Source organism: Camellia sinensis, chromosome 8, assembly GCF_055761805.1.
Source record: "Camellia sinensis isolate YWXY chromosome 8, ASM5576180v1, whole genome shotgun sequence".
Taxonomy (NCBI): domain Eukaryota; kingdom Viridiplantae; phylum Streptophyta; class Magnoliopsida; order Ericales; family Theaceae; genus Camellia; species Camellia sinensis.
The window spans coordinates 79435855-79446758 of NC_138968.1; the positions used below are offsets into that span (position 1 = coordinate 79435855).

The window sequence follows — 10904 nt, forward strand, 5'->3', positions numbered from 1 at the left end:
AATGATTTGGCCCAAATTGAAAGTAGCATAATGAAATTGAGGTATTGAATTATATGTGTTCAAGTTTAATTAGAATTTGGAAATGTTTGAAAATTATGTTTAAAATTTGCGAATGAACTTTGTTATGAATATTGGAATTCATGCTAGCATGTGAAGGGAAAATTGGGGAAATAATCTATTAATGGTATGAATGATATGAACTTGGTTTTGGAATGTTGAAATGGAATTTAAGAATTTCTCTTGAATTATGTTGAATTATATTTAATGATGTTGAGTTGAATCATGTTGCTTATGTTGAATTGTAGTGATTATGTGAGATGGTATTGACTATGTTGACTTTGATTTTTGTGACCTAAAATATAGAGTTTTCCAAAATGGGTTAATCCCAAATTATTTTGCTAAATACTTGTGGGCTTGCTTAGTTATTAAAATCAAGAGAATGATTTATTTTTGGAAAAATATGGAAGATGTCCATACAATTCCTTCCTATCTTGAAATCGAAGTGATTGATTAAAAATTCCATATTGTGTTTGTAAGAATGGTAATCTTCTATTTCTATATATAGATATATTGAGATGGAGGAAATTGTGGTATAATGGATGGATAATGGTAGGCTTGTGAAGAATAATAAAGGAAGGAAAGAGAACTAATGACTAAGTTATATATGTGTACAGGGCATACTTCAGGAGGGCCAAGCACTCCGTTGTAGCACTGTGAGTAGTAGTACTTCGATGTATCTTTAACCATTAATGATTATTGTTATCGACGTTATGATCTTCGTCATAAGAATTATGTTGACATGTATGTTATGTATGCTACGTAAATATTGTGAAATTATGGAAACACCAAAGGTGTATGCTATATGAGGAACATTGTGAAATTATGGAAACATCAAAAAGGATTTGTGAAATATGCATCTCGAATTTGTGAAGTATGAATTTCCGAGTTGTGAATTGTGAAACTATGAAGCCAAGAGCCGAATTGTGAACCTATGAAACCCAAAAGCTAATTTATGTATATGTGAATTTATGAGGCCGAGGGCCGACTTGTGAATTTATGAGGCCGAGGGCCGACTTGTGAATTTATGTGGCCAGGGGCCATTTGTGAACTATGAACCTATGTGGCCAGGGGCCATTTGTGAAATTATGAAGCTATGAGGCCAAGGGCCAAACTTGTGAACTTGTGAATTTATGAGGCCAAGGGCCGACTTGTGAATTTATGTGGCCAGGGGCCATTTGTGAACTATGAACCTATGTGGCCAGGGGCCATTTGTGAAATTATGAAGCTATGAGGCCAAGGGCCAAACTTGTGAACTTGTGAATCCAAAGGGCCGAAGGCCGATGTGATGAGTTGTGAATCTATGAAACCTAAAGGCTATTGTGAATGTGTGAACCCCTCAGGCCAAGGGCCGAACGGTGGAATTGTGAAACCGATAAAGTCATCTGTAATCTAATGAAAATGTGCTTACTTTGTCCTATTAACTTTACGTTAATTATGTCAACTTGTGGGAATGATGCAACGGTTACCATTAGGACTCTATTAATTACAAGGCAAGGCAACTATGTTAACATATAAGAACGATTAAACAACGGTGTATACTATTGATTAATAGAACACGTGAATTAAGTCATTTACCCAAAAGAATTTATGTTCATTCTTGAAGAATAGATTCTGAGTAAATATAAGAGTAGCCATGTGTATCCATATGAATTTGAAGTTATTTTGCTATATTGTTTATGAATTGGAAGTTATTCAGAATCTACGATACAAGTGCAAAGTTTAGCATTATTATGTGACTCTCATGAGAATGTGAATTAGTCTCTTATTGTTAAGCGTACGAAAATGACATAATACAACAAGAAACACTCTGGTTATAATATGTTCCGTTTGAATTAATGAATGATGTTCAAGTATGCTCAGGTATGTTTCAAGTATATGTTACAAGTTTGAATATACTACAAGGTCAAACAAGTTTCAAGGGCTTTATGCCAATGTTTCAAGGGTCTCGTGCCACTACATTTCAAGGGCTTATAGCCATCAAGTTTATGTTGCAAGATTGGGCCTAAGGCCGTTATGTACTTAGCACAGAATCAGACTATTACATTGACATGTATTATGTTTCAAGTTAAGCATCATTTTATTTATGTATTACTATTCACTGAGCCCGGCTCACTCTCTATTATGTCTGTTTCTGTAGGTCAGCAACCAGGTGGTCAGTCCTAGCCAAGACGTCCGCTTTCTTTTGTCAACCTTCGTATGTCCAGGCACTGTATAAGCCATTTATTTTGTCAAGTTGTTAAGATGTTGACTTGCTTATGGGTGTCCCTCTAAGGTTGTTGTATATACTTTCATGTTCATTTTTTTTTTGTATACGCCCAATCATGGGGCTGGCATTGTAAATGTGTATGTATATGCTCCGGGTTATAGTTGGAACTTTATCTATCCACTATAATGCATGTGATGAATGAGATCCTGGCATGTAGAAGTAGCTCAATGGAGTTTATTTGTTTCATTATTTCCATTTTTTTCGTGCTTCCGATAAGGCCCCGTATGTTATGTTACCAGGTTACATGTCCGTTTCTGAATAGGTCATGCCCAAACTTTTAGGGGCGGGTTTGGGGCGTGACAAGTGGTATCAGAGCACGAGTTGCTATCTCACACACGAATCCATTGAGTTTTAGGATGTCTAGAAAAGACTTAGGCATCATGCATTAAACCCTTAGTGCATATGAAAGAAAGTGATGGCAACGTTAAATGCAATTTGTTAACGCTAACGATTATCACCCCTGTCCATTGTATATTCCTTGTGTATATTGTGAATGATTGTGATGTAGAACATGGTAAGGCATGCAGATGGGGTTAAATCAACAGAATTGTGCAGCGGAAGCATGGTAAGGGTTCGAGCTGATCGGTAAGACAGTCCCTATGTCAATGATTAAATAAGATGTATGTTATCGATTGTTATTTGCGGATTGGAAGTTTCTTATCATCTGTTTAGATGAAGTGATTAAACCCTAGGTATGGAATAATCCTAAGACTAAAGAAAATGATATAGTCTTCCTTGTCACAACAATGTTTAGATCTGTGATTTTGTGCAATTACTGCATATGAGTATTTGATAAGATGTGTTTGTGGGCTAACTGAACTTGTGTTGAATACGAATGGCTGTTTGAAGAAGTTATGTATATAATGACCCCTCTTAGAATTGTGTGTAATTTGTTATGGAAGTCTGTAATTCGAAATTTGCATTCTGAAATATGAAATTCGACATTTGAAATCTCACACTACCATTTGTAATCTATTTTGTTATGTGTAAATTGTAATCTGTAATCAATATTTCTCTACGTGATATGTATAAGGAAACAAAAAGGCTAAGGTTTATGAAATTGTAGTGTTTTGACTTGGCTAATGGGAAGTACAAACATGTTGAGTTCTGGAAACATGAAATGATGAGAGACATTAGAATTATGGTAGCTGACAATTCATGAAATTATTATGATTAAAATATTTAATGATTGATAACGAGCATGGAATTGGTAATCAAGAGTTAGAATGTTGAAATTGCTACCTGGAATGTTAATAAATACAAGTATCATGATTTGTGATCACATAATGTTCGGTAGAATTTTATAGAAGTTTAATGATATAGGGAAATTGTGTTTCTTTTGTGGACTGCCAATTGACTGAAGGACATAATTTTGCTTTGATGTGTTTTTATTCTGAACCTAACGTATTGTTATCATAAACCCACCATTATTGATTAAGGATGAAATATTTATATGAGACTTAATTTAAGGCTTGTTCCTTTATTATGATACGGAAAAGAGTGTTTATTAAAAAAAAAAAAAAAAAAAAAAAAAAAAAAAAAAAAAAAAAACCTTATGTGATCCGTGTTATTTAGAGATGTCATACCATCATCTGCATTCGGTACTTTTGTCAAATGATTTTAACAACAACTATGCTATACAATGTTTAAGGAAATCCATATTTTGGGCTACGAAATGTTTTATATGATAAGTATTTTCGGAAATAATAAAAATGCTATGAACTTCCGACATGTTTATGATATGATAAACTTTCTGAATAATTTTCCCAAAATGACTAGATACGCTACGGAACTCCGAATGTTCAAGGTATGACAAGTTTTCTGAAAGAGATATCTCGCTATGCATGAACGAGTTCTTCATTTGATAATTGATTGTGGCATGCTTGATGAAGGCTCTATGTTGAGCTTCAAGCTATTCTGTCTTATCTGTTATAAGTTGAATTGGAGATTGTTCTATCAAAGTTTAAATAAGTTTAATGCTATTGGGAATTATTCCATCATCTGATATCTTTGAAAGGTCTGATAAGTTCCTGTACTGTAATTTGGGAAGTATGACCATTAAGGTTTAATCTGTATTTGATTTTACTAATACTCTACTCTGAACATGTAATTCCTTGATATGAGATTTAAGTTGGTATTTGGAGTGTGTTAGGGATTTGATTTGAACTGATAAGTCTAATTTAGGTAATGAACAAAGAACCACGAAATCGTTGATTTAGAACTTAATTGCTACTGTGGGTCTAATCGTTGTACGAAGTATATACCTTTGACGCATGATTATGTCGTGAATGTTTCCTTAATCTTGAAGGAATTATGATAATGGGGGTTATTTGTGAACTTAAAAAGTTTGAATTATGTTTGATAGTTTATGAGTTGCATGCAAACGAATACTTGAAATGAATTCATTTCTGAATACCCTTAAGCTGTTCTATTATGTGGAAGATATGATTTGTGGAGTAATAAATGAAAATGTTACGAAGTAATATTATTAATTGGGTTATCAATTAGTTAGTGGAGTTGAATTACTTGTGATTTTGGGAGCAAACTCCATCGAAATTAATTGTATAGAATTGTGAATGGCTAAATGATTGAGAAATGTTATATGTCCAGGACGGAACTAGACTTGTGACAAGGTGAATCAAGTTTGGAGGACCAAGCTTCTTAAGGTGGGGAGAATGTAATGACCCCCAAATGCGTATAGAAAGTCATCCTTATTTAATTAGGGTTTAATGTGTTTTAATTCAACTATATCTATCGGAATTAAAGAATTATCTGCTGAGTTATGGCGACCTTTATTGTATCGGCTTGAAATTTTTTTACCCTCCGCTCGAGCATGGGCTCATTTTTGACATTCTTAATAGTGTATTTGGAATGTTCTTACCTTATTTTGGGTTATTGTTTGAGGTGGTGGTATGATGGTAAAGTAAGATTGGACCAACGAATTTAATTCGAATAGTTAATCTACGATCAGCCGTCATTCATTTGTCCTTTTCTTTTTCCACACTTTGAATTTGAATGTGAGGTTAGAACCATTGGAAAGCTTATTTTCGGGGCTTCGATTTGGACACAAGAACGACCTAGAACGGAGTCCCGATGAGAGAGTTATACCCATTTGAAATTTTCACATCTGTGCTGGAAGCAGAGCCGCACGTGCGGGGAATAGCGCTGCACGTGCGGCCTGTGCGGGACAGCAGCTCTAAAAACGGGATTTTGGGGCCATTTCTTGCAATTTCTTTTCCTCTCTTCTTCTCCCCTCTTCCATGTCCGAAACCCTAGCCCCAAATCCTTGAATTCCTTTACTTTGCTCATGATCCACCATGGTTTTTGGCATCAAGGATGGAAGAACAAGGGAGGATCAATGATTTTACCCGATTAGAACTTGGATTTGTGAAGGCTTCTTCTCAAGCTCACTTCTTTGCTTGATTATTGAGGTAATGGTTTGAATACTCTTCAATACTTATATCCTTAGATAGATTTGTGACATTTTAGTATCTAAATACAAAATTTCCATGTTTAGAGCTTGTAGTGTATAGTATGAGATTTGGGGTTTTATGGTTTGAGGATGTTGGGAGTTAAATTGGTGGGTTAAAATGATGAATTGTGAATCCTAGATTTAGAACCATTGGGAAAATTGGAATTAAAAGTGGTAATTTAAGAAGTGTGAATTTTTGTTAAACATCCTCATTTTTCTTGAAACCCTAGGTTGATTAATGATGATACCCAATGATTTGGCCCAAATTGAAAGTAGCATAATGAAATTGAGGTATTGAATTATATGTGTTCAAGTTTAATTAGAATTTGGAAATGTTTGAAAATTATGTTTAAAATTTGCGAATGAACTTTGTTATGAATATTGGAATTCATGCTAGCATGTGAAGGGAAAATTGGGGAAATAATCTATTAATGGTATGAATGATATGAACTTGGTTTTGGAATGTTGAAATGGAATTTAAGAATTTCTCTTGAGTTATGTTGAATTATATTTAATGATGTTGAGTTGAATCATGTTGCTTATGTTGAATTGTAGTGATTATGTGAGATGGTATTGACTATGTTGACTTTGATTTTTGTGACCTAAAATATAGAGTTTTCCAAAATGGGTTAATCCCAAATTATTTTGCTAAATACTTGTGGGCTTGCTTAGTTATTAAAATCAAGAGAATGATTTATTTTTGGAAAAATATGGAAGATGTCCATACAATTCCTTCCTATCTTGAAATCGAAGTGATTGATTAAAAATTCCATATTGTGTTTGTAAGAATGGTAATCTTCTATTTCTATATATAGATATATTGAGATGGAGGAAATTGTGGTATAATGGATGGATAATGGTAGGCTTGTGAAGAATAATAAAGGAAGGAAAGAGAACTAATGACTAAGTTATATATGTGTACAGGGCATACTTCAGGAGGGCCAAGCACTCCGTTGTAGCACTGTGAGTAGTAGTACTTCGATGTATCTTTAACCATTAATGATTATTGTTATCGACGTTATGATCTTCGTCATAAGAATTATGTTGACATGTATGTTATGTATGCTACGTAAATATTGTGAAATTATGGAAACACCAAAGGTGTATGCTATATGAGGAACATTGTGAAATTATGGAAACATCAAAAAGGATTTGTGAAATATGCATCTCGAATTTGTGAAGTATGAATTTCCGAGTTGTGAATTGTGAAACTATGAAGCCAAGAGCCGAATTGTGAACCTATGAAACCCAAAAGCTAATTTATGTATATGTGAATTTATGAGGCCGAGGGCCGACTTGTGAATTTATGAGGCCGAGGGCCGACTTGTGAATTTATGTGGCCAGGGGCCATTTGTGAACTATGAACCTATGTGGCCAGGGGCCATTTGTGAAATTATGAAGCTATGAGGCCAAGGGCCAAACTTGTGAACTTGTGAATTTATGAGGCCAAGGGCCGACTTGTGAATTTATGTGGCCAGGGGCCATTTGTGAACTATGAACCTATGTGGCCAGGGGCCATTTGTGAAATTATGAAGCTATGAGGCCAAGGGCCAAACTTGTGAACTTGTGAATCCAAAGGGCCGAAGGCCGATGTGATGAGTTGTGAATCTATGAAACCTAAAGGCTATTGTGAATGTGTGAACCCCTCAGGCCAAGGGCCGAACGGTGGAATTGTGAAACCGATAAAGTCATCTGTAATCTAATGAAAATGTGCTTACTTTGTCCTATTAACTTTACGTTAATTATGTCAACTCGTGGGAATGATGCAACGGTTACCATTAGGACTCTATTAATTACAAGGCAAGGCAACTATGTTAACATATAAGAACGATTAAACAACGGTGTATACTATTGATTAATAGAACACGTGAATTAAGTCATTTACCCAAAAGAATTTATGTTCATTCTTGAAGAATAGATTCTGAGTAAATATAAGAGTAGCCATGTGTATCCATATGAATTTGAAGTTATTTTGCTATATTGTTTATGAATTGGAAGTTATTCAGATTCTACGATACAAGTGCAAAGTTTAGCATTATTATGTGACTCTCATGAGAATGTGAATTAGTCTCTTATTGTTAAGCGTACGAAAATGACATAATACAACAAGAAACACTCTGGTGATAATATGTTCCGTTTGAATTAATGAATGATGTTCAAGTATGCTCAGGTATGTTTCAAGTATATGTTACAAGTTTGAATATACTACAAGGTCAAACAAGTTTCAAGGGCTTTATGCCAATGTTTCAAGGGTCTCGTGCCACTACATTTCAAGGGCTTATAGCCATCAAGTTTATGTTGCAAGATTGGGCCTAAGGCCGTTATGTACTTAGCACAGAATCAGACTATTACATTGACATGTATTATGTTTCAAGTTAAGCATCATTTTATTTATGTATTACTATTCACTGAGCCCGGCTCACTCTCTATTATGTCTGTTTCTATAGGTCAGCAACCAGGTGGTCAGTCCTAGCCAAGACGTCCGCTTTCTTTTGTCAACCTTCGTATGTCCAGGCACTGTATAAGCCATTTATTTTGTCAAGTTGTTAAGATGTTGACTTGCTTATGGGTGTCCCTCTAAGGTTGTTGTATATACTTTCATGTTCATTTTTTTTTTGTATACGCCCAATCATGGGGCTGGCATTGTAAATGTGTATGTATATGCTCCGGGTTATAGTTGGAACTTTATCTATCCACTATAATGCATGTGATGAATGAGATCCTGGCATGTAGAAGTAGCTCAATGGAGTTTATTTGTTTCATTATTTTCATTTTTTTCGTGCTTCCGATAAGGCCCCGTATGTTATGTTACCAGGTTACATGTCCGTTTCTGAATAGGTCATGCCCAAACTTTTAGGGGCGGGTTTGGGGCGTGACATTTTGGATTTAAATTCAACGATTGCATCATGCAAAAAAGTCATGCAAAGTCCTGTATAAACTAGCTGTCTTATTTTTTTCTTAAAATTAAGACTAACATTTATTTATGTATTTAACAATTAAAAATAATCAATTTTCTATTTCTCTCCTTCCAAAAGGCTTATATCACAAATTTGTCTCCCTATTTTTTGAATTGATGATTGAATTATAAAATCTTTCTTATTTCCTCTATCTATTTCTTTACTGTTGTACATATTATTTACAACTATCCATCATGGATTAGACCGCTGTGAATATTTTGGGTTGAATCTTAGAATTGTATTCATTCTATTTGAATCTACATAGAGGGAGACGTATCCGGTTTCATATTGCATCTCAGAAATTCGCAAGCTATTTTTATATACTTTCTTTTGGTTTAGATTTTTAGAATTGTATATTTTGCATTTAATAATCCACGTATGCTATCAAAATTCTAAATAACAACTTTCTTTGGTTTAATTTTTGAAAACAAATTTTCAATTCTGGGTTTTTCATATTTTTTATTTTCATTTCATTTCATATTTTTTCATTCTTAGTAACTAGTGATAGTGAAATTTCTTCATATTATATATAATACTTTTTAGATGTATATCCAATCTAAATATAATTAAAAAGTAAAATATTTGTGAAAAAATTACTAAAAACAAATAAATATGAACATGTACTGATTTTTCGTATTTTATTCATATGTTCTTGTATTTAAAAGATAATAATATTTAACATTAAAAAAATAATAATAAAATTACACAAATAAATTAGTTTCTAAATGTATTTAGATTAAAAATTATATTATATTATTATGTCATTAACAATAACAATAGGAAAGAAGGGAGTCTTAATGGAGCCATTAAATGACAGGATTTGATGATATCTGAGAGTTATTACTTGTAAACTTTTCTCTATCGATATAAATCAATAAGATACCCAGAATTGGATTTAGAATTTTACATAGAATGTGTAATTCAAATTCATTCTACGTGTGGATTCACCATACACCAATTGAATCCACACTTCTTTATTCATGACAATTTTTTTGCTTTGGATTCATTCTACATGTATATCTCATATTACGTTAATTAAATCTCAACAATACTTGTTGATTCAGGATAATTTTTTTTAGCAAATTTTCATAGTAACTAGACTTTTCTATATGTACAAAACAAATCTCAATCACACATTGACATTTATAAATAAAAGTTCTATGCGTGTCTAACCTTATTTAACTTTCAATTTCAATTTATGAGAATTCGATCTATTTGAATTGTGTTTCACTTTAATTTCATTAATTCATTATCACATTGTAGAGATTGAAGTTGTGCCAAACCATGAAATTCTTGTTCATTTGAAACTTTGGCTGAAAGGTATTTTTTTAATTTTATTTTGTGTTGAAGGTAGTTATAGTTGGATTGTTTTTCTTTGAGTTAAGATTGTTATAATTTTAAAAAAAAATCCAGGTTTCTGAAATTTCCTATTAAGTTAGAACTCTATCTTAAAGTTTTTATTCAAAAATAAATAAATTTTGTTCAACAAGCCGTATGCATTATTTTGCTCATGATTCCAAAAGCCTTGTGGATTTGCTTTAAGAATTGTTTTCGATTTCTTCCTATTTTATAACAATAAGTCGGGTGATTCTATTTGAACTCAAATAATAACTCAATATGCCCAATTAAAATTTAAAATTTAAAATTTTAATTCATATTATACTCTAATAAAAATTTACATATTAAATCCTAAAATATATATATATATATATATTTTTTCTCATAATACTTTCAAACCACTTATACGTATTATTTATATTCAACTCTCTTCATAAGTTTCAATTATTTTCTCATTTTCTTCCTCACTCCAAACAACACAAACAACAACCACTACAAAAAGTTTTAGGCCGGTCGTTGAATAGAAGAATGAGAGAACAAGTAGAGAGCAATAAATCCCAAATGAATAACTGTAATGAAAAATCTATTTAAAGGTTTTTGAAATGATTTTTCAAAGTGGTGTAATTTGAGATTTGAATGTACATTGAAGAATAATTTGGGGAAAAAACATAGGGTGTATTGAGAGTAAATTATAACTCTAAATAATTTAATAGAAGTATATTGAAAAATTGGACGTACTTAATGATTTTTTTTATGAATACAAATAGAATTATCCTAATAAGTCTAAATGCACAAAGTATCAAACACAAAA

The 10904-nt window shown here is 32.8% G+C and overlaps 2 long non-coding RNA genes across 2 annotated transcripts; both read left to right on the forward strand.

Annotated features, from left to right (window-relative positions):
• The first annotated feature begins 583 nt into the window (after nt 1-583).
• On the forward strand, nt 584-2515 carry LOC145797003 (uncharacterized). Its single transcript, XR_014337885.1, has 2 exons — nt 584-713; nt 2198-2515. It is a non-coding gene; the product is annotated as an uncharacterized LOC145797003 (long non-coding RNA).
• Nucleotides 2516-5619: 3104 nt separating this feature from the next.
• LOC145797002 (uncharacterized) lies at nt 5620-8563 on the forward strand. The gene is made up of 3 exons (XR_014337884.1): nt 5620-5757; nt 6723-6761; nt 8246-8563. It is a non-coding gene; the product is annotated as an uncharacterized LOC145797002 (long non-coding RNA).
• The last annotated feature ends 2341 nt before the right edge of the window (nt 8564-10904 follow it).